This window comes from Dipodomys merriami, unplaced genomic scaffold (assembly GCF_024711535.1).
Source record: "Dipodomys merriami isolate MVZ:Mamm:240054 unplaced genomic scaffold, mDipMer1.0.p SCAF_136, whole genome shotgun sequence".
NCBI lineage: Eukaryota > Metazoa > Chordata > Mammalia > Rodentia > Heteromyidae > Dipodomys > Dipodomys merriami.
In genome coordinates this window covers 439,524-459,332 of record NW_027202671.1, presented here as the reverse complement: position 1 = coordinate 459,332, position 19,809 = coordinate 439,524, and the positions used below count along the sequence as shown (strand labels likewise).

Sequence of the window (19,809 nt, the reverse complement as noted above, 5' to 3'; positions counted from 1 at the left end):
CTTCGGTTTCCTCCCATGCATCCTGTCCAGTCCTGTTCCCTCTGCTTTCTTTCTTTGGGGTACCCACCTTTACTACTAAATTGTCTCAAAACCATAGCAGTGTGGGGAGCTTTTTCATAACTCTCAGCTGCCCTGGAGCTTTATGAACAGATCTTCCTAGCTCAGGCCCCTTCCTCCCCTGGGTCTCTTGCTTGACCCCCTTGTTGCCTTCTTATCTCCGGCTCAGCTCCTCTGTCACCTCTCAGTCATGCTCTCAGCAACTTGTTGTCCATCCACTCCTGTGGCTTCAGTCATACCAAGATGATCTCACAACTCTCCTACTTAGAACCACTGGCAGGCCCTAGTTTCTTTTAGCTGAACTTCTTTCCCCAAGACCCTGGTATCTGGCCTCAGTCCACCTCTCTGGGTATTTACTATGGCCATCTTTCCATCTGGAATGCCTGCTATTTTCTTTCTCTCTTCTGACATCTTATTCATTCCATTTACTGACCCATTTACACATCACTTCCTCAGGAAAGCCTCCCTGATTTCCTCTGATTGCCCTATGACTTCCTGTCCAGGACACTCAAGCTAAATGGCAGCTCCACTATTAAAATATTCATTACTTTTAGGTACTTGAACATTTCCTGTTTTTTTGGTAATTTAAAGAGGAAAGGTTGGTATGTTTGGTGGCACACACCTGCAGAAGCAGGAAGATCTTGAATTCTAGGACAGGCTGAACAAAGTTAAAGACCCTATCTCAAAAAACAACAACAACAACAACAAAAAAAAAAAACAAGCCAGATGCCAGTAACTGATTTCTTGTAATCCTAGATTACAGTTTAAAGCCAGTCCAGGCAGGAAAGTCTGTAACTCTTTTTTCCAATAAACCACCAAAAAGCAGGAAGTAGAGCAGTGATAGAGTGTCAGCATTGAGCAAAAAACTCAGGGACAGTGACCAGATGCTAAATTTAAGCCCCAGGACTTTCACCAAAAAAGGGGGGGGCAGCTAGGGGCATGACTCAAGTGGTAGAGCACTTTCTTTGCATGCTTAATCCTCAATCAAAAAGATAGATAGGCAGGCAGGCAGGCAGACAGACAGACAGACAGACAGACAGACAGATCAAAGATAGAAGAAAGGAAGGAACAAAAAAAGAAACAAAAGGAAGAAAAACTGTCTTACATTTTTGTTCCCTGTTTCTGGTGTGTGAAAGTTGCTTGTTAAAAGGTTGCTAGGTGAGCAAAGCAAAGTATACAATTCAGAGCAGCCCATCTAACAGGGATTATAAAAAGCTGAAACCTTAATACTCTCAGGTAACCATTATTCATTATGAATTAGTTCATGTCCTGTGCTTCAAGGAAGATTCTAGTTGTAGACCATCCTTCACAGTCCTTGATTGTAGGCCTTCATTGCCAGTGGAACACACCTCAAAGAAGGATAATGCAGACACCTTTAATCCAGTCGTGGTAAGTTAGTTATCTGTGTATGTATTTGTATCTATTTACACAGTGATCTTTTCTGGCTTGTAGTATAACAAATACTTTTAAAATGTTTTTTCTATTTTCATATGTTTTCTGAAGTTTCTAACTTTGTGATAACAGTTTTTAAATGGTTTTTTTTTTCAATAAGGTAGAGTTCCTAAACCTAGTCAGGTGAGAATGTGACATGGTAGAGAGTTAAGGTTTTGTTTTTATACTTCCTATACTGCCCCACAGTAGAACAGGAATCATGGCATTGAGCTCTTTGGCATTGGCCCTGGAAAATTAGTGTGACTCTTGCTGTCAGCTATCTGGACCTAAGGATCTCTTCTTGCTGCTACTGGACACCTCATAAAATTTCCAGCAGATATAGAGCGGCAAAAGAGAAACTAAGTCCTCAACTGTCATGTCCAAGCAATCTACAGTATTGTTTTATTTTGTTTTTTACTCGGATCAAACTTGAATTGGGGTTATTTGAAGTAAATATGATAGGAATCTCCGTGCTAATTCTACCTCACCAACTACTGCTCCGTCTAAACCTAGTTTTATTCCTGAAGTTGGAACTCATCTGAGCCTACATGAGGTCAGATAATTTTATCCTTTTCCTAATAGAAATTTTCCAGAAAGTTACAAAGGGAAAATGACAAGAATGGCAGAGGAAGATGGCTCATACCACTGTTAACTATCTGATCACATTAAATATCACCAGTGCTGGGACAGCACAATGCCGCATGCTTCTGAAGGAAGTGCTCTGGGAAAGGCGCAGCCTCACTGCTAAATTTTAGTGAAAAAATGTGTAACTTGAATTTTATCACAAAGCCACACTAGATGAACACCAACTAATGGATAATCTCTGAAATAATTAGCCTGTACTTTTCGAAAATGGCATGGTCATGAGAGATAAAGGAACTGCTTCAGATTAAAAGAAGCTCAGAGACATGACAGTGAATGCCACATTTGACCCTGGACTGCATCCTGGAATAGAAAAAAATAATGTTGTTGTGCCTTTTGTGCTGAGATCGGCCATCACTGGAACTCTCAGAGAATTTTCTTTGTAACTTTTATATTGGATTCCGGTGTTGAATCCATTCCTGATTTCAATCCTTATCCTGTGGTTGTATAGGAATATGTTTATTTCTAGGACATAAGGTATTTAGATGATCATGTCTACACCTTATTTTCAAGTGATTAACTTATAAGCACATCATATACTAATAGCCTGGCAGCACAGGTGTGGTAAAATGTTAACAATCAGGAAAGCCTGGGAGAAGGAGAGATGAAGAGTCTTTATATTTTCTGTAAATGTGAAATAATTTCAAAACAAAAGTTGAAACCCCTGCTGCCTCTAGGTCACAGTGCTGTAACAGTTCAACAGCAGAAACAACAATGAGGTTTCCCCATGTCTAACTCTCCATGGCCATTGCTGAAGTTACTTCCTGTATCATTTAGGGCTCCTCAGAATTTGCTTTGCCTCTTCTGGCCTTAGTATAAAACTGGGTAGAAGGCCTGACTAACACTGTGGCTTCACTATACCTGAAGATTTCTCTCTCCTGACATCTGTTGCTGCTGTTCCTGCGTTAAAACTGCCTCTTGACATCCAGTCAATGGGCTCTGACTCACACTTTGCCCTGCTTTAGATTGGCCCTATAGTCATACTGTGAGAGAGGGTTCCCAGGTAGAATGCAACCGTCAAAGGATATTTAAGCATAGTAAAGGGCATTTGTGCACAAAGATCGGAGTACTTCAAAGTGCTGTGGTAGAGTTTTCCATAGCTAACAAGGTACAAGCCTCAGAGGATGTAGTCCTCCCAAAGCTAGCATTTGTCCCTAGAAGAGTCTGCCTCCTGCCTTGACAGAACCTCAAGTTGTATGTTTCAGTGAAAATCCCACATCTGTGTGCAGCATGGGGTAGGGTCCTTTAATAGCCTTTACTTTTTAAATCCAGTCTGGATAACTTTCTGTACTTCTGGCTAGGTTCTCCTGGGAAGAATGAATGAGTGGTTAAGGATATGTTTGGGGTCCAGAGGCAGATCCCCAAGTTGAGGTGTAGGATGGCTTTGTGGGTGGGTCTGTTTATCAGCACTTGCAGAGTCCATCTGAAACTGCTGGCTCAGGGAGCAGAGGTGGGAAAAAGTTATGTGGCTTCTGGTTATCTTCCCTGTCTTTTCCTTCCAGTTCTTTCTCCCCAGAATTACTTGTCCCCCAGCCTCCACCCCTATTTTTTGTTTGTCTCTTTTACCTTCAGTCATCATCTCCCACTTATTCATATTTTATTTTATCACTCTCCCTAATTGGTCCAAACATGTTTTTACCCACTGAACAAGCTAAGATTTAGGTTTTCTCATTCTTTATTTGAAAAACTGATGAGTGAGAGTCCTAACATTTTAGGGGAGGAAGGGTGTTAGAAATTAGAAGTGCCTAATATTTCTTTTTTACAGATTGGCAAGCATCCTCCAAGAGCTCAAGTGACTGGCCTCTATCAAATTGCCAAAGAGTTGGACATTTTAAATCTTTCCTCTGTGTGTGTGTGTGTGTGTGTGAGAGAGAGAGAGAGAGAGAGAGAGAGAGAGAGAGAGAGAGAGAGAGAGAGAGAGAGAGAGAGAGAGAGAGAGAGAGAGAGAGAAGGAGAGAGAATATCAGGGCCTAGGTACCATCTCTGAGCTTTTTTGCTCAGTGTTGGTGCTCTGCCACTTGAGCCACATCTCCAGTTCCAGCTTTTTGGCGATAAATTGGCGAAAAGAGTCTCCTGGACTTTCTTGCCTGGCTGGCTTCAAGTTGAGGTCTTTAGATTTCAGCTTCCTCAGTGGCTAGGATTATGGGCATGAGCCACAGGCACCTGGCTCAGTGGGGATTTGGTTGCAGGCAGCTGCTTAATGCATTCATTCACGCATCAGTTCATCTGTGCAGCAGGTGCTTCTAAGTGCCTTTTACAAGCTAGGTACTATTTGAGGTTCCTACATTGTAGCAGTGAACAAAATGTACAGAGCGGAACCTCATATTTTAGTGGAGACAGAAGAGACTAGACAAATGTGTAGCAGTAGCAATGAGTGCTATGAAATAAAGAGAAGCAGGAAAGCAAATAACAGGGTTGCAAGGTGGGAAGCTGTTTGTAGAGAGTTGTTAAGGAAATCCGCTTTTGCGTGAAAACCAGACTCAGAGAGAGTGCCTGCTGACAGCCTTGCCACTTTGGTAAAATCTGGGAGAAATACCATCTGTAATTGCTGAGCATGTTGAAGTTTGCAGACTGTTTCATGTATTCCAAGGGTTCCAAATTAATTGCCTTAATACTTGAAGTTCGTGAAAAGCAGAATATTGAATTATAATAATGATGGAGTTTCTACATTAGAGGAATTACTATTAATGTAGATTAAAAAGCATGTCCTGGTGGCTTACATTTGTCATTTCAGAGTCTGAGGTTAGGAGGAACACCATTTCAAGCAAACTTCAGACAAATCTCAGCCAAAAAGCTGGATATAGTGGTTTGACCTGTCAACCCAACTACAGCAGAAAACATTAGAGAGGAGGATCATGGTCTGGTCAGAAAGTGTTATCTTGTCTATCTTAGGATAACCAGTGCGAAAAGGGCTGGAGGCATGGCTTATTAGTACATCTACCCAGCAAGCGTAAGCCTCTGAGTTCAAACCCCACTACCACCAACACCCACCCCCCCCAACCCCACACTCCACACCCTCCCCATATTTCAGAATCAGAAATGTGCTGATTAGTATAGTACTAGTTGTGGATTTACCAATCAGTTTTTCTTCATGAAGACTAAACCTCATAATTTTGCCGTTTGTAGGAAAATCTGCCTGACTTCAGGCTGAAACCTGTTGTTTATTCCAGGTGTTTTCCCTCCACTGTAAAATCTTCCTGGAAGGCAGGATTTCTCAATTGCTGCGATTACAGAACACGAGAGAATTTGCTTACGTGCACATTCCGCATCCTCACCTGATCCTACCAATTGCCTTACCCTGTCTGGTGTGTGATTCAGGCTGTGTTTTTTGTGCAGACTCTCCTGCATGAGTGAGGACGTAACTGCTTATCTTGATAAATTAGGATTTCTTGAGATTGGGCAACAAAGTAAAACAAGGAAAAAGATTAGATACGGAAACTCATCTCACCAATTTCAACTTTTGATTTCAGTTTTTACTTTAAGTCTAATTCTCCTAATTGACTTTAAAAATAAGATAATGTTGACATTTTAATATACATGATGACTATCGAATGATTAGAACTGGGGGGGGGGAGGAAGTCCTTTGATCTCTTGGATGTTTGACAATGTCTGAAGACATTTTTGCTTGATAAAGCTGAAAGGGGGAAGATCAGATAGGCTACTGTTGTTTGGTGTTGAGAGTTCAGGGATGGTTCTAAACATCCTACAATGTACAGGACAACTTTGTTCACAGAGAATTACCCAGGCTACAACGTCTGCAGTACCAAGGTATAGAAACCTTAGGAGAGAACAATTGAATCCTACCTGTGTTATAAATTGGGATTCGGAGTGACCTTTCATTTAAAGGGTTCTACTGCAAAAACTGGTTTACAATTAAGTTTCCTAGGTTGTACTTGGATTCAGATCTGCTTAGATGAGGAAGGGATGGTTGATTGTAGAATCATAAGAAAGAAGTAAAAGGTCAACAAGAGCTCCAAAAGCTGCAGGTAAGGCATGGCGCTAGTGTGCTCATAAGCAGTTTTATTGTGTATATTTGAGATTTACAACATGAAATTACAGGGTACAGCTAGATAGTAGAGTGGTTACCGTAGTAAAGCAAACTAATATATCTGTCATATCACACAGTTACTCTTCTGGCCCAGGAACAGCCAAAAAGCACCTAATCTTAACAAAATACCTAATATAATAATGAAGTTCCATAACTTTAGCTTTCACATTGTACATTAAATGTATAAACTGGATCATTATATATTCTTTGTCTACTCTGGTTTCTTTCCTCCAGTCCCACTAGAAGTAACCACTGTTTCAGAGAGAGAGGGAGAGAGAGAGAGAGTTTGAGCTCTTTTAAAAATTTCACTTAGCATACTGTCCTCTAAGTTCACCTCTGTTGTCATCTTTGTCCCATTCCCCTACCCCAACAAACCGCCTCTTCCTTTAGGGTGGGGATAGATGAGAGTTTAGAACTTGCACTCCAGTGTCTGGACCCCGGCCACACTGCTTTTGTCATAGTGCCCATGGATGGGGTTGGAGACCCCCTTGGGAGGCAGTTTTAGAAACTTCCCATGTCTGGCAGAGTGTGAGACGCACACTGCTAACAGCCCTCTTTCCCACACAGCTTTCACTACATTCTACCTTTCTGTTCTTTGTGTCATTTCCCTGGCCCTGTGTTCAGAGAGCTGGACCTTACTTAGTCTGGAACTCAAGGTCTTTGTTTCATCCTTGTGTCCGTACTTAGCACATTGAAGGGATCTGTGAAAATAACTTAGACAGTGTGTGTATGCAGTGGGTTGTTTTGTTTTTCCAAGTAAAGCAATTTAAAATGCATTTTGTCCAGAAAGTACTGCTCTGCTTTCTAAAACAATTCGTATTTCAGTGTTCCAGAACTTAGCTTGGAATTGTCACATTGAAGTTAGATTTTTCTTAATGTTTACTTCTCTTTGGTCTCAATCCCTTCAAGGTAATTTCCCAAATTAAGAGAAGTTTGCTCTGTTTGTCCTTGGGAATCTTATCTCTCCCTGGTCTCTCTGCACACACTCCCACACATCTGTCTCTCTCTCTCCCTTTTCTCTCCCTCTCTTTCTCCTTTCTTTCCCCTCCTTTCCTTTCTCTTTTCCCTCCCTCCTTCTTTTCTTCCCTCTTCTTCCTCTCCTTTCTTTCCCTCTCTCTCTTTCTCTCTCTTCACCTCCCCCCCCTTTTTGCTGAAGTACCAGGGATTGAGCCCAGGGTCTATTACTTACACAGCTTTACCATTTGAGCCAAGGCTTATGGGGATCTTATTTCTTTAGAGCAAGCAGCCTTCACTGTCTTCCTCATCCAAAGGTCCTTAGTTCTTATCTCGACCTTCCAATTCTACTACTACATGTTAAAAACTCCCCTCCTCCTTATTCATACAACCCTAATTTTACTTGAGGAAGCAGCCTTCTTGTTTACAAAAAGCCCTCAACCAACTTTTGCAGTTATATCTAGCCATAGTAGTTCTGGCCAAGGAGATACTAATGGAATTGTCTGGGGTCTTGAGGAAAGTTTTCCCTCTCCTGATCCAGACAGAACCCCTCCCTCCTTCCCTCCATCCCTCCCTCCCTCCCTCCCTCCCTCCCTCCCTCCCTTCTTCCCTCCTTGTTCTTCCTGCTTGGATGATAGAGCAGAAGCTGACCATATTCTAATTCCAGTACTTGAAGAACAGAAAATGACAGGACATCCATAACATCACAGAGCTGCTGTGTTAGCCCGCCTGCTGATCTTAGACTTCCTGTACTGAAGGGAAATAAACCCTGCCTGGTTCAAGGCCTTATTGATCAGGTTTCTCTTACACACAACTAAGTATAGCCACTCCTGTCTATACTCCAGCCTATACTCCAGAGGATTTTCCCCCTTTCAATGGAATTTTCTGACTTGGTGGCCCGCAGATGTTTGAGACTCAGCAAGGCCAACTGACCTTGCTATCACTGCTATCACTTCCTCCTGCCCTAGATTGATAGGGCTCTGCCACCTCCCTTTAACTTGTTTTTCTTCCTGTCCTCTTACTCCTTCAGCTCTATCTGCTGACCTGGCAGTGCAGCAGAAGCTCTTGTCCTCTGCCTCACCCCATCTTCCCAGAGGCTGGTAGAGGCTCATATAACTTCTCTTACCAACTTCTCTCTTCCTTGACCCCACCGCTACCCCTGCCTGCCCTAGGGATTTTTGTCCTGCTTGTTTCATCTTCCCCCAGATCTCCAAGAAATTCCACAAGTGCTCTGGTAGCCTTCTGCTATCTTGCTCACCTTGATGTCCTGCAACTCAAGAGAGAATTGAAGCTATGGCCTGGACTTACTGGGAGCCCTCAGGCTGAAAGGAGCTGGCATGCAGGTCAAGGAGCTGAGCCAGCCTGTGATCTCTGATTCCCACAGGAACATAGGTGTCAGCTTCTGCCATCTCTGTGGTGATCCCAGTTTGAGGGAAGGAGCCAAAGACTTTAAACACACACACACACACACACACACACACACACACACACACACACACACACACACACACACACACACACACACACACACACACACACACACACACACACACACACACACACACACACACACACACACACACACACACACACACACACACACACACACACACACAAAGATGGTATACAGAGGGGTCATTTTATAAGTCAAATAATGAGTACATTTCTTTTTGGACAATATCACCCCTTCCTTCTTCTCTTCCAGTTTTTCCCTCCTGTCCTCACCCACAAGTTGTATTGTTTATTTTCAACGTGGTTTCTACTGAGTACCAATGCTGCATTTGTCCACCCTATCGTCCTACATTTTTGTGACCCCCTTACCGCTCCCCCCAAAACACAGAAAAGCGAACAAACAAGACAAAAAAAATTAAAAACTTCTTGTTTCCATTTCCTGGAGTTCATTTTGATAAATACTATTTTATATGAAAAGAGGCATGTAGAGATTGCACCCCTTAAGAGTCTCACTGTGTATGAATGCCTAGAGATCTGTATAATTTATCATGTATTTTAGATCTACCTTCTGCATATGAGAGAACACATGTCCTATTTGTCTCTTTTAGCTTGAGCCTGAGCCGTTTGTCCCCCGTCATTCAGCCACTGGCTGGGGAGAAGGCAGATGTACAAAAGGGAAAGCTTTGTGCTGTTAGCAGCCAACATTTACCATGCCTGCCAGTAGGACCACCTTCCCTCCTGGCTGCCTCCCACCTATAGCCCAGTCCTAAATTTTCTTGGCCATTTGTAGTCGTTTGCTCTTCTCTTCATGGTAGCCAGGCCTCTGTGGTGGGCTCATCCATTCTATCTGAAGCTGGAGCTGGAATCTATTGTACAGTTCCCATCAGCAAGTTTAAGGTGTGTCCCCAAGGCTGACTTTTCCCTGAGGTGAGTCTTTCTGTCCTGTCATCTTTGTTTCTTTGTGAATGCACTTGGGTCATCTTAAAACACAAAACTCCTTGAACAACTGTTTGCCACTTCCTGAAGATGGTAGGAAGTGGTACCAGTCTAGATGCAGGAGAGACAGTGGTTCATGTGCCTTGTGGCTTAATTTACTTGGTACTGCTGAGAAGGGCTGGATGGCCAGAAGGACATTTTGCCAAGCCCTAATCCACATTTTGAGGTGTTTCCCGAGCACTGTTGTCTGATTATTTATCCTCTCAAGTTCATCATCACTAAGCTATAAAAATTGACTTCCACTCCTATTTCTGTCCTTAATTGGGACTCAGATATCTTTGCATGGCCATCTTCCTGTTGTCAAATCTCAGTAGATCTACACTCCTTTCTTCTTTCTCTTACTCATGATGGTTCTTGGGTCTTCCTCCCTCCTGAACCACCACTGAAGTGAGTGCCTAAATCCTGCCTCAGTATCTCAGGGAAGTCTCTTCTGATGGGAAACACTTTCACTCTCAGAAACCTCCAACCCCACAGAATGCCCATCACTACCCTAGTAATGTCTAAGCTATGCCTGTCCACCTTCCAGACAGCCCACACCAGCTATGATGGTTTACACATTGCTCTCTCAACCTCAGAGTTTTGTTTGAAACGGTATGTGCCCTGGCATGCCTTCATTATTTAAATATACACACATGAATGCATACATGCACACATGTACGCACTACCTACTGTTTCAAGTCACATGTTCCAAGCAACCCTGGGAAGGTGGATATGGAGGCCAAAGTGGACAGATGTAGGTTGGAATTTTCAGTTACTTTGAATACCCAAGTATGTCCTTGGCAGGTTAAATGGAGATGACAATCTGATTACCTAGATGCTTTTAGGATTCCGTGAGATCAAGTGTAGACATGTTCTTTCCCATAAATGTTAGTTCCCTTTCCATTCTTACACCAGTAATTATCCATATGCTTATGGTTAATCTGACAGCTCATCATATATACTGCTTTGAGGTGACTGTTCTACATGGTAGTACACACTTGTAATCCTAGCAGTCAGGTAATAGAGGTAGGAGGATTGCAAGTTTGAGGCCAGCCTGAGCTACATAGCAAGACCCTGTGTAAAAGAAAAACAATATCACACAAACATACACACAAAACAAAACTCTAGCCAGGTACTGGTGGCTCACTCCTATAATCCCAGATGCTCAGGAAGCTGAGATAGAAGAATTGCCATTCCAAGCCAGCCTGGGCAGGAAAATCTGTGAGACTCTTATCTCTGAGTAACTACCAAAAAAAACCCCTGGAAGTGGAGCTCAAGTGGTAGAGTGCCAGTCTTTAACAAAATAGCTAAGGGACAGTGCCCTAGTCCTGAGTTCTAGCCCCAGTATCAGCACCAAAAAAAAAAAAAAAAAGTTCACCAATGCGCTAAAACCTGCCCTTATATTTCTTTTTTCTTTTTTTTTTTTTTTTGGGTCCAGTCGTGGGGCCTGAACTCTGGGCCTGGGCGCTGTCCCTCAGCTCTTCAGCTCAAGGCTAGCGCTCCACCACTAGAGCCACAGTGCCACTTCCGGCTTTTTTCTTTTTGCTTATGTGGTGCTGAGGAATCAAACCCAGGGCCTCAGGCATGCAAGGCAAGCGCTCTACCACTGAGCCACCTTCCCAGCCCGCCCTTATATTTCTTTGTTGTTGTTTTTTTAATTGGTCGTGGGGCTTGAACTCCGCCTGAGTGCTGTCCTTCAGCTCTTCAGCGCAAGCACTCTACCACTTGAGCTACAGCACCACTCTGGCTTTCTGGTGGTTTATTGGAGATAAAAGTTTCACGGACTTTCCTGCCCGGACTGGCTTTGAACCTTGATCCTCAGATCTCAGCCTCCTGAGTAGCTGGGATTACAGGCATGAGCCACCGGTGCCCAGCCCTTATATTTCTTTAAATCAGAAACTTAATAAGATTTTTTTTCCTCATCAGACATATAGACTCTTCTTTTTTCCCCCCACAATCTGCTTGCAATTGGCTAGTTTGAAAAGGGTAAAATGTATTTATGTATTTATTTTGAAATAAGATTAACATTTCACAAGTAATATATCCACAGCCTCTACTATTGTTTGAACAGTCTTGAAAAGAAACTAGTTTAAGACAAAACATTTCAAAAATCCTTTAATATCCCAATGCAGTTCTTCTTTTCCTTAACAAGAAGTAAGCCACCAGGCAAAAGCAAGACAGTATGCCCAGATAGTGTGAATGACAGATATTACAAATATATTTTATTTGAAATAAAAATAAATAAAAAATAAAAATAAAAGAATATATTTTATTTGAAATAAAAATTTAAAAATGTTTACATAGCTTTCACTTATACGGTCACTTGACTGTATTACAGAGCAAAAACAAAGCTGAAGCACAAACACCCTGTTTTGACAATTATATGGAGACAGGTTGGAAGATACTACTTGCTTTTCAAAACACTGACCTTCCCTCAAGGCCTGGTCATAGAAGTATAAACAATGTAAATGAATCCACCATTACTAGTTGTCATATCTGTGTTGCCTGCATATTCAGAGATCATGAACATACCTGCCAATATACCTGGGAATAGTTGCTTTATCACAGTTACATGAGTTCTTGGCAGGTTGGATCAAGGAAGAAGTTATTTGGAACACATTTTATACCTATTTAGAAGAAAACACTAGTTTTCCCTTAAATAACAGGTTGCAATAGAAAGATACTGCCTGGAAGGTATCCTTTCACTCGGGTTCATTTTCAGTTTCTGTGATTTACATAGATGTCTGTTTCATTTGCTTATATCACAATCCTGCCACAAAGTCTTAGAGCACAAGATACCTATTATTCCTTCAAAAATCTGCCTTTTTCGAGTTTCATATTCTTCCACAGCCATAATATGTCAGCAATTCTGGGAGAGGAAACAAATACATAAATGGGCATAACTCTACTAAAAATGTACATGTTTCTAACTACAAAGGTACTTGATGAGAAGAAAGTGGGAGAATGAAAAAAAAAAAAGAAAGCATGTTCATGTGTAGGGAATGTGGTTCAAGTCTTTGCATTTAAAGAAATAAGATCGCCCAGAGAAGCTGAGGATAGTAGAATTTCCAGAAATTTTCCTCTTCCCCTCAAAGTAGATCTGAAAAGCCCCAATCTAAGCATCTGCAAACTACATTTGTGAGATGCTATAGATGATGATCAAAGCAGAGGAAGGATGAATGTGTCTTCCATCTAGCTAGTTTGTAGCATAACCTCTTTAGCTGTTGATGGATCAGTAGAAACTACTGAAGGTACCAGAAGTGTTTTGGAAAATTGGGGCTAAAAACCAAATAAAAAAAAAAATTGTACTGACTGTATTTTTGTTTAAATCAATAGCAGGAATTCATGAGTAGGAAAATTTTCTATACGGAAAAATGACTCCAGGATATATCACTCCATTAAATGTAGCAGGGGGGAAAAGGTTTATACAAGTAGTTGGGCCCTAGTGGTGCACACCTGTAATCCTAGTTACTCAGGAGGCTGAGATCTGAGGATCACGGTTCAAAAACAGCTCAGGTAGGAAAGTCCGTGAGATTCTTATCTCTAGTAAATTATGCTCACGTTGAGCTGAATAGCTCAGGGACAATGCCCAGGCCCAGAGTTCAACACCCATGACCAACCAAAAAAAAAAAAAAAGATTTATACAAGTAGATATAGTGATAACAGAGAACTACAAGATAGAAAATGCAAAAAAAAAAAAAAATCAAGACAATGCAATAGGTTCACCAGTTTTTCATGAGGCTAGAAAATCAGTTGACTTTGGTAGCCCTAGCAAAATATCACTCTTGTTTATAAATCATTTATCATATGACCACATTGAATCCTCTTCACATACTGAAGAATCCTGTAGTCAGCTTTTAAGCATTCTACATTTCTTTGCCAATTTTGTAGCTGAGTATCCAGTCAATTTTGGTGCTAAAAATTTCAAGTTGCCACCTTGAATGTGGTATCAGACATTAATAGTTTTCACTAATTGCTGTCAGATACTCATTTTCTGCACTCTGAGATTTTAATAAAGTCTAAAGTCCTTGACAGTTTGGACTTCATTAGATGCAATTATTGAATCTTGTGCATCTTTATAACTAACCAGTTGAACATTGCCATCTTCATATTAGTGAACCTGAATCTTTAGCACCGCAACCAGCTGTGCTATAGGTAGTATGATTGTGAACTTCCACTCTCATCTCCAAGAACCATTCCAGAAGATGTTAGGCTGAAACTTGTGGCTTCCAATACACATAATTATAGTCTGTTGCCCATCTATAGTTTAGCATAAACAGTATAGAAGCCATTGGAATAATGATTTAAAGCACTGTCACAGAATTCTCTCCAAGACTTCAAACCTTCATCTCCTTCCTCTAGCTAGGGAGATGGGGAGAGTGGTGTCACTTACTTCTCTGTATAAGTGATCAAACTTAAAGGAAATTTTGTTCCTTAGATCTAAAAATCTGCTATTACCCAGGTCACCGTGCTCTGTTATTAAGACCTAATCTTTATATTCTTCTATCTTCACAAGTGAGAACTGATCCATGTTATACTGGACAAATCTGCCCCTTCCCTAAGGAGATTGTCATCATTAAGTAGTAGCCAAACATCACTGAATACTTCATTAGACTCCCTTGGAGATGCATGGGTGATGAATTTAGCATCTCTCTGTACCTTCTCCTCATCTAGCACCCGATCCTTGAAGTCAGCCATCTTAGATTGCTCCTCATTGAATCTTTTTTTTTTTTGGGGGGGGGGGTCCGGTCATGGGGCCTGAACTCTGGGCCTGGGCGCTGTCCTTCAGCTCTTCAGCTCAAGGCTAGCACTCTACCACTTGAGCCACAGCGCCACTTCTGGCTTTTTTGTTTTTGCCTATGTGGTGCTGAGGAATTGAACCCAGGGCCTCAGGCATGGAAGGCAAGCACTCTACCACTGAGCCACCTTCCCAGCCCAATCCTCACTGAATCTTGATGGCAACTATGTAAACTTGGAGGTCACATTGAAGAGGGTTTTAGTTTTAGAAATGCCAGGGTGAAAGGAATAGCCAATTTAACCAAAGTACAGGTTCTGTTCCTTTTGACCAGAAAAGCCTCAAGCAAAAGTTCCTCACAATAACACCAGAGGTTGGCTCTAGTGATGGTGAGGGCAGATGCGTTCCCACCTTCTTCCTGAAGATAGCTGTCACTGTACCCAAATACATTTCCCAGGTACTTGACTTATTCCCACCCTGCCTAGAGAGGCAGGGAGGGGGGGCGGTGAAGTCAGAGTTATGGGATGGTGACTTAGCCACTGAAGTGGCTTTAAATGACCATGGGAAACATAGACTCTTAAGAATCCATAACATTTTGATATGTGAGTAGGAAAATACTTTTCTGTGTCAAGATGAAGCCATTATGAGAGTTATTGCCTGAGGAACCTCAGAAAGAAGAGGATCCAAATGGATAGACTCAGGAACTTAGAAATTAAGGGGGGAACCAGGAGGGAGCCATGAGGCAGAAGGCAGGCCAGCTAGCCCTCGTTACAGCTGGCAAACAGAAGTCTGGAGGAATGCCTGACTCTTCCACGGCCTCTGCAGCCCTCAGGAAATGAGTAACTTACCCAGTAAATAGATACTGGATGCCCACTAGGTGGGCAAAGCAAGGACCCCTGCTTGCATGGAGTCTACGGCTTAGAGGGAAGACAAGATAAAAATTATACTAGGTTTGAAAGTATGAGCAACTTGCCTCATGATGACAGGTGTTATAATATAGAAAGATACATCCGTATAAGCAGTTTTGCTAGGCAAGGTCCTTCTGTAGTTGTCTCTTAACTCAAATGGAATTGACTATTACTACTGGTTGAATTGTGCAGGCATACCTCTGGCTAGAGGTAGTTTTAGTATGTGAAGGTGCCTACACCAGGCTGCTTCTCCAGGTGACATTGCTATGGGAAGTGGGAATGCAAGCCCTCTATCATTTTTTTTGTTCCTTTTTTCCTTTGAACTGGTACTGGAACTTGAACTCAGGATTTTGTGCTCTCACTTGACTTTTTTTGCTTTTGCCTCACAGCTGGTACTCTACTACTTGAGCCACACCTCCAGTTCCAACTTTTTGCTGGCTAATTGGAGACAGGAGTCTTATGGACCTTTTCCTACCAGGGCTGGCTTCAAACCTCCATCCTCAGATCTCAGCCTTCTACATAGTTAGGATTACAGTCATGAACCTCCAGTGCTCAGTTTAATCATTCTTTCTTGGTCTATTGATCCACTAACAAGTTCTTGGGGAGTCTGTGATACTTATGCAGAAGGGAATTGACCAGTCTCTGCTGAGCAAACTGAACATGCTGAGTGTGACTATGCTTTGATTTGTCTCTCTATAAATGTATATCTGTCCAGCTCACTAGACATGTGATCATTTCCAAATGAACTTCCCTCTGAAAACCTAGGAACTTCGTTTCTGAGGGTTTTTATGAGACAAGGTTTCACTATGTAGTCCAAGCTGTCCTAGAATTCTTGATCCTCCTGCCTCTTCCAGCCAAGTGCTGGGATTACAGATGTGAACCTCTACACCTGGCTTTGTTTTTTTTTTTCATTTTTGGATACATGATTTGAAATATCATCCCTGACACACTGAAGAGATGATCTGGGATTTCTAAAAAAAAATTTTTTTATGCTAGTACTGGAGCCTGGCAGTTTTTATCCATTCGAAGCTGGCACTCTACTTCTTCTGGCTTTTGCTGGTTAATTGGAGATAAGAATCACACTCACTTTTCTGTCTGACCATGATCCTCAGATCTCAGCCTCCTGAGTAACTAGGAGGCATGAGCCCCCAGAGCCCAGCTCTGGCTTCTGCCAGACACAGAGCAAGTTTCCTGGATGCTCACAGCTGCTGCTGGTATTACATGTCGACTACCCCTCCTCCCTCATTGCTTGCTGCCTTCATTGCTGCTGTCGGCAAATTGAAAGACTACTTTTGTCTTACAGTCTTTTGCTAGCACATCCCAGGATCACAGTTTAACAAGAAGCCAGCTGGCAAGACAGAGTCTGCAAAATGTAGATTACAGGTTTGTAGTTTTAAGAAGCAGGCCGAGCCAGAGCCAGAGCCAGAGCCAGCAGGGCTGCCCACTGCACACAGATGGAAACTTAGATTCTTTCTCATTCTCTAACCATGGCCTGCTTTGTTCTCTGGAGGTCTATCTGGGTATGAATTGAGTGTCATTCAGACAACTCAGTACACCTCAATTTTATGCAAGTACTGCCTACAGTAGTCTGGCGGTTCCACTTGGCTGACTGTACATTAGGTAACCACAGAGTTGTTTCTGAAAGCCTTCCAGGGCCTCGGTTGCTCTAACTTTTCATTTAAGAATTCAGTAGATTCTTCAGCAAAGGTTTCCTAATAAGGTCTTTGGCACTATTGTTTGAAACTATGGGAACAGAGGGAATATAGTGATAAAGAATTCTTGCAGTCTAGAAATGGTAAAATTCTTGATTCACAGAATTAGAGTCAATAGAGAAGTTGTTTAAGGTAACAAGGAGTGCTTGGTAAGAAAGGAGTATTTGACTCTCACATGTAAGGCCCTGACTCTAATCTCCATCCCTGCAAAAAGAAAAAGAAAAGTAAAATAGAATATAAACAGGTATATCCCTTAGCATAAATGTTCTAAAGGAAAGGTTTCTTTTCTTTTCTTTTCTTTTCTTTTTTTTTGTCGGTCATGGGGCCTGAACTCTGGGCCTGGGCGCTGTCCCTCAGCTCTTCAGCTCAAGGCTAGTGCTCTACCACTTGAGCCACAGTGCTACTTCGGGCTTTTTTCTTTTTGCTTATGTGGTGCTGAGGAATCAAACCCAGGGCCTCATACATGCAAGGCAAGTGCTCTACCACTGAGCCACCTTCCCAGCCCAGAAAGGTTTCTTTTAAACTTTTGATAATCCCATTCCTTTCTTCATGAGTCACTTTTTACTTTTCTTTTTTTTTTTTTTTTTGTTCTGTGCCCCTCAGACTGCCCTTTCATGGTTGTCTCTCCATCCCTTCTCTATAACCATGGCACCCACCTGTCTGCTGTGGATTTCTGTAATTCTAGTATGTCAATAATGAAGTATATATGGAAGGATTGTGATCCAGGCCATCCTAAACAAAAAGAAAGCTTATCTCAAAAATAGAGTAAAAAGGGCTGGAGGCATGGCTCAAGTGGTAGAACACTTGTATAGCAAGTACAAGGCCCTGAGTTCAAACCCCAGTACCACCAAACCAATCAAAATGAAACAACAGGAAATGGTACTGTGGCTCAAGTGATAGAGTGATTGCCTTGAGCTGAAGAGCTCAGGGACAGCGCCCAGGCCCAGAGTTCAAGCCCCATGACCAAAAATAAATAAATCAATAAAAATGAAACAAAAATTTGTTTTAATCTCTTTCCATTTCTTTACAGATAGTACAGTATCAGCTGGGTTCTGGTGGCTCATGCCTATAATTCTTACTTACTGAGGAGGATGAGTTCTGAGGATAACAGTTTGAAGCCAGCCTGGGCAGAAAAGTTCATGAGATTCTTATCTCCTGCAAACTGCTTGGCAAAGGTTGATAGTGAAACTGTGGCTCAAGTGGTAGAATGCTAATCTTGAGCAAAAGAAGCTCAGGGACAAAACCCAGGCCCTGAGTTCAAGCTTTAGGACTGGCACACAAACAAAAAACAAATAGTACAATATCATTCTTTCTAATGGATGAGTAAAATTTTATTTTGTTTTTATACCACATTCATCCATTGAGGAACATGTGGACTGATGCCATAACTTGGCTATAGTAAATGACCATGGTTGTGCTGGTATCTTTCTTGTATCATGATTTGTAATCTTTTGGATAAATGCTCAGGAGTAGAAATGCTGGGTCATAGGATAAGTCAGCCTAGAGAGACAATACATGTTTTCCTTATATGTGGAAGCTAGATTTAGCTTATAAACTTACAAGTAAATATATTGGTGGTATGCAGGCCCATACAAATGTACTGCTTGAAATATGGTAGATTCAAGGGAGAACTCAAATAGTGTAATTCCTTAAAGAGGCAAAAATAAACACCAGGAAATGGGTGCTTGAATGGGGTGGTGTGGGGTCAAGGGGAAATGGGTAGATGACCAAAAAGGAGAAGAGGAGAATACAGTCAATAATTCAGTGTATATCCTACAAAATTAAGAAGAGTGAGGTAAGGGGTAGGTAGGGAAGATGGATGAGAATGTTGAAAGGGTTGACACTGATCAGGATGCATTGTATCCATAAACTGCTGTGTCTTTTTTTTTTTTTTTTTTTTTTGGAGGGGTGTCAGTCCTGGGATTTGAACTCAGGGCCTGGGCACTGTCCCTGAGCTTTTTTTCTCAAGGCTTGTGTTCTACCACTTGAGCCACAGCTCCACTTCCGGTAAACTGCTTTGTTAAATAGCATCTCCTTTGTACAACTACTTAAAGATACTTTTTAAAAAATAAAAAAATTTTAAACCCACAAATGTTAGAAATCATACAATATTAATCTTTTGAAATAAGAAAAGAGCCCAGAACAAGATGAGAAGGCCTAGCTTGTTAACATGTCGTGTTTAATTCATTAACATTTACTGTGCTGTGTATCACGAGCTCATTCCTTTTTGTTGCCAAATAGTATTCCATAGTGTGGATATAATCGCATTGAAGTCTCTTTAAGCAGGCACTGGTGGCTCATGCCTGTAATCCTAGCTACTCAGGAGGCTGAGATCTGAGGATCATGGTTCAAAGCCAGCTTGGGCAAGAAAGTCTGTGAGACTTTTTTCCCCCTGATCCTAGAGCTGGAACTCAGGGTTTTGTCACTGTCCCTAAGCCTCTTTATGCTCAAGGCTAGCATTTTACTACTTGAGCCACACCGCCACTTCTGGCTTTTTTGAGTAGTTTATTGGAGATGAGAGTCTCACAGGGACTTTTCTGCCAGGCTGGCTTTGAACCATGATCCTCAGATCTCAGCCTCCTGAGTAGCTAGGATTACAGGTGAGCCACTGGCACCTGACTTGTGAGACTCTTATCTCCAATGGACTACTCAGAAAAGGCCAGAAGTAGTGTTGTGGCTCAAGTGGCAGAGCACTAGCATTGAGCACAAAGAGGCTCAGAAACAGCACCCAGGCCCTGAGTTCAAGCCTCAGGACCAGCAAAAAAGAAAAGAAAAGAAAAAAAAATCTCTTTAAGGCCAGGCACAATATCTCACATCTGATATCTTAGCTACTTAGGAGATAGAAATCGGAGAGTTGTGGTCTGAGAACAGTTCAGACAAAAAAAAGCACAAGAC

At 41.9% G+C, this 19,809-nt stretch overlaps 1 protein-coding gene and 1 pseudogene across 2 annotated transcripts in view; one reads left to right on the top strand and one right to left on the bottom strand.

The window, feature by feature from the left end:
• Positions 1-19,809, top strand: part of LOC138825220 (lactosylceramide alpha-2,3-sialyltransferase) — a 52,610-nt gene that overhangs the window by 8,121 nt on the left and 24,680 nt on the right. The gene's annotated exons all lie outside the window — the stretch shown is intronic.
• Positions 13,417-14,257, bottom strand: LOC138825221 (F-actin-capping protein subunit alpha-1 pseudogene; annotated as a pseudogene).